At 32.6% G+C, this 4,807-nt stretch overlaps 1 long non-coding RNA gene across 3 annotated transcripts; it reads right to left on the bottom strand.

Annotated features, from left to right (window-relative positions):
* Positions 1–2,759: 2,759 nt before the first annotated feature.
* Positions 2,760–4,170, bottom strand: LOC145797178 (uncharacterized). 3 transcript variants are annotated; one of them, XR_014338383.1, is made up of 3 exons: positions 4,035–4,170; positions 3,792–3,908; positions 2,760–3,179 (listed from the first exon to the last, which is right to left on the bottom strand). It is a non-coding gene; the product is annotated as an uncharacterized LOC145797178 (long non-coding RNA). The 3 variants fall into 3 exon arrangements; XR_014338385.1 differs by having other exon boundaries at positions 3,693–3,908; XR_014338384.1 differs by having other exon boundaries at positions 3,683–3,908.
* Positions 4,171–4,807: the final 637 nt, after the last annotated feature.

Genomic DNA, 4,807 nt, shown 5'->3' on the forward strand with positions numbered 1-4,807 from the left:
TTTTTTTTTTTTTTTTAAGGTTCATAACAAAAGCTAAATATACTTTCAATCTTTTTTCTTTCTTTTTTAATATATTTAATGTTAACAACTTTTCTTTTTTTCTTTTTTTTAAGGTTTTAGCTAATTATACCTTCTGATATGTATAAGCCCATAAAGGCCACGAATCACCTATGGCCCATCACTTGAAGCCCAGTGCATAACCCAGCTGGTGAGGTCCAGGACAGCTGGAGTCCAACATGACATAAAGAGCCAATGACATTCAAACACACGGCAAGAGAAGGACGAGCCACATCAGCAGATAAAGATCTGCAAAGTTATTGCCACTGCACATCACCATTAATGCAGCCCATCACAGCATTTATTACGACAACACCTCTCCGCCGGAACAGGACTCCCTTACCCTGAGCAAGGTAAGCTACAGCATAGGCTTTCAGCGAGGAGAGCAGGTCAGAAGGGACAGCGAAATGATTACCAAAGGATATAAGCGAACGTTGTAGACAAGAAAAAGGTTAAGCTTTCTATCTCTAACCTCCCCCCATATACTCTACTTCTCTTCCTAACTTGATCGTCGGAGGGTTCACTGGGGGACTACCCCGTTCCCCGTTGAACTTGTTTGCAGGATATCCGGTGGGCTCGATCATTTGGGCTTGGGCTTGAGGAGCTTGGACCAGTTCGTTCCATTCACTGGGATAAACTGTATCAACACCTTCAATCTTTTTTCTTTCTTTTTTAATATATTTAATGTTAACAACTTATTTATTTTTTTTATTTTTTATTTTGTTTTAAGGTTGACAACAAAAGCTAAATAATTCATTAATGTGTTTATTTTTTTTTAAATTCAAATATCAAAAAAGGTCAAAATACGCATGACGCCTACTAATGTAGTCTCTCTCTCTCTCCTATTCTTCCACCTCTGCCGGCCTCGTTCCACTCATGTTCTCTCTTTCTAACTTTTTATTTTTTATTTAAAAACTAAATTTTTGATAAAAGAAAAAAAAAATTGACTGAAACAATTTTAAGACCTCACTTTTTTTTTTGTGTGGAGAATATCAAAAAAATCAAAAGTAAAAAATAATTACAAAATGATGAAGATAAAAGTGATTTATGCATTTAATTATGGCAGTGTTTGGAATTGAAATTTATAGATCACTTTAGCCTCTTCAAGAAAAAAATTCAAAAAGTATTGTTGCTGACTTCCCACATGATACACAGCTGTAACGGACAAAGGGTAAAATGACGCTTTTGCCTTTTTAATTTTTGAGAAACTCACAACAACAACGATAATACACATAGGGACATTTTGGTCATTTATTATCTCTACATTATTTCAAACACATTTTTCAATACATCAATCTAACAAAAAATTCAACCCATCTTCTTAAATGCAAAAACTAAAATAGTTTACTAAAATAGTCAAATAGGCAAAACCTCTAAAAAGAAAAAAGATTGAATGTATATTTAACTTTTGTTGTGAATCTTAAAAATTAAAAAAAAATAAAAGAAAAAAGATTGAATGATATTTAGTTTTTGTTGTGAACCTTAAAAATTAAAAAAATATATATATATATTGAATGTATATTTAGCTTTGCTTGTGAATCTTAAAAATTAAAAAAAAAATGGTTGTGAACCTTAAAAATAAAATAAATAAATAAATAAAAAGATTTGATGTATATTTAGCTTTGGTTGTGGATCTAAAAAAAAAAAAAAGTTGGTTGTGAACCTGAAAAAAAAAATAAATAAATAAAAGAAAAAAGATTGAATGTATATTTAGTTTTGGTTATGAATCCTTTAAAAAAAAAAAAATAAAAAACATATGGGGAAATTAGTAGGTACCCATCCCCAACCCATCCCTTGTAGATATTTAAAATCGCCTGTGAATATTTAAAGAATATCACTTATCCTACCCAATGGATAAGAAAAAAAAAGAAAAACCTATGTTTTTAGGTTGGATCTCTATGATACCCACAGAGTAAGTTATCCATTGCCATCCCTAATCATAAATATCATTTGTGTGGGATCTAAATAAATAAATGGCTTGCATTAATTTGGCGGCGTGGAATAATTTTTCCTCTGGATTGGATTACTTAGCCCTACTCCATTGGAAGCCCCCCCCCCCCCCCCCCCCCCCCCCCGCATTCTCGCTTGTTGTTTTGTTGGGTCCGGCGACACCTGTCCAGCCCCTTAGACATCAATGCTCAGCACATGTACTGGAAAAACAAAGATGCAACAGCCGAAAAGCATTAGAACATTGCTGAAAGGAAGGAAAGTTGAGAATTGCTTGATGTCAGTTCGTTATATTTGTATGGAAATTAATTTTAAAATCTAACACTATTTTCTTCCCAAAAAGATTAGAAAATTTCTGAAACGAAGGAAAGTTGAGAAGCGCATGATGTCAGTTAATTATATTTGTATGGAAATTAATTATAAAATCTAAAACTATTTTCTTATATAAATGTGAGGCCGATCCATCTCATTGTTATATGATGAAATTTGATTTTGTGATTGATTTATATATTCTAGTTATACTATCACTATAAGGCTATATTTGTTTAAATAGATTAGATAAAAAAAAGTTATAATGCAACAAATTAATAGTTTTAATTCTTGAACTATTTAATTAAAAATGATGTGTATTTCATATTTATTTTTGGGGTATTTTTTTTAAGGTCCCTGATATTATGATTTTATAGTATAAAGGACATCAACTATTTTCATGATGTCTAAGGTCCCTCAACATCAATCCAGAGAAATTTCAGTCCCAGAGAAAATTCGATCCAGAGAAAATTCAACCAGAGAAAATTCAATCCAGAGAAATTCTCTGGTCCAAACCAGAGAAAATTCAATTCAGAAAAATTCAATTCTGTCTAAAATTTACCTCTCATTCTAGCTAAAATGAGGTGTACAGTTCTAGAAACTAAAGAACGAGAAAATGAAAAACATGAGTTGCAGAGATAAATCTCTCAACAGCAACGGTATACGGACACAGCTCGTTGCCTTGAAGGTGGCATGCACATAATCACCATGATGAGTATGAGAACAATCAGCATAAGAGTTGACTTGATATCTGGAGCTTCGTCTTCACCTTCTGCCATGATCAACACTTCTTGCTCAAGCTTTCTTCTTCTTTAGTTTGTTTCTCTGTAAACTATCAGTTTGATGCTTTTGCTTGTTCTTGTACTCTGCCCAAAATAAAATGTAAAGTTGTGGTTAACAACCAAGTTGACTTGTTAATTATTTTGTGCCTGAGTTGGGAGTGTACATTGAATTTGCATTTAGTTTCTTTGAATTTGCATTTAGTTTCTTTGAATATTTGACCTAAAATTCAGTTCAAATGAAAAAAAATAATCGAAATAGACGTTTTGTGAGCTAAATTACCAGAGAAATTCTCAATCCAGAGAAAATTTTCAACCCAAAGAAAATTCAGTTCCATTGCCAAATACTCTTGGAAGCTTGAACCCAGAGAAATTTGAATTTTCTCTGGGTTGAATCCAGAGAAAATTCTCAACCCAGAGAAAATTCAGTTCCATTGCCAAATACTCTTGGAAGCTTGAACCCAGAGAAATTTGAATTTTCTCTGGGTCCAGAGAAAATTCAAATTTCTCTGGGTTGAATCTAGAGAAATTTGAGAAATTCTACTACTAAGAAGGTGGAGAATTTTTAAAAACAGAAAAAGAAAAAAAACCTATTTTAACCTCCTTCACTTGTGCATGTGTTTGGTCTCCGAGAAACCGTGGAAAAATTATTGAAAATTTTTAGATTCAGTATTGTATTTTGGTTGTAAGTGGCTGTACTGATGTTTCAAATTTTCAGATTCAAAGCATCAATCGGAGCTCCGTTTGACGGGATCTGGTAACCCTTTCACATTGATTCCCTTTCCAATCTTCTTCTTGCCCAACAAAACCACCCACCTGAAATCGAGACAGAAACTTGATTTCTAGAGAAAGAGAGAGAGAAAAGGAAGGACAGAAGGGAGTAGAGAGAGAGAGAGAGAGAGAGAGAGAGAGAGATGTGGGTGTTCCATCTGATCTCGCTACCTCTAACATTGGACATGGTGGTATTGACGCTGTGGTACTTCGCTGGACCATATGTGCCTCGCTACGTCCTCTTCACCGTCGGCTACACCTGGTTCTGCTCTATCTTTGTATGTATGTATATATGTACATGTCTGTGTGTGTGCGTGAGAGTAGACAAAAGGAAGGGGCAGAATTTCTCTGTGATAAATGAGAGGGACCTTAGACATCAAAAAATAATTTTGTGGATCTCTTCCATTATGAAAAGTGGGAGAGGGACCCTAGACCAATTTTTCCTTTATTTTTTTATGCAATTAAATGTTTGAAAATGACTATTTTAGTGAATCTAATTTTTGATTCGAAAATTATGAAGTATATTGTTTAAATTACTTACAACGACAATACTAAATTTGAAGTATATTTTATTTTATTTTACAAAGATTAATTTTTAATTTTATTTAAATATGATATTAGAAGCATATTTTCATTTATGATTTTGCTAATACAAAAAAGAAAAAGAAAAAAATAAGTAACTAGAGACTATTATATATCATGAGATTAATTTACACTTGTTTAAAAAAATTCAACATGTTCAAAAAAAAAGATTAAAAAAATGAAAGAATTAAATTTTATATATTCTTAAAGGTTAATTTCGCCATTTAACTAATTAATCCAGAGGTTGGTTTAGCCTGTCAATTTCTATTCGACAACCCAATAGAATTGAGTTATCCCACATGTGAGGAATTATTAGTCAGACTGGACTATTAATCCGGCCTTCACTTTTCTAATTAAATATT

The sequence above is a fragment of the Camellia sinensis genome, chromosome 8 (genome assembly GCF_055761805.1).
Source record: "Camellia sinensis isolate YWXY chromosome 8, ASM5576180v1, whole genome shotgun sequence".
Taxonomy (NCBI): Eukaryota; Viridiplantae; Streptophyta; class Magnoliopsida; order Ericales; family Theaceae; genus Camellia; species Camellia sinensis.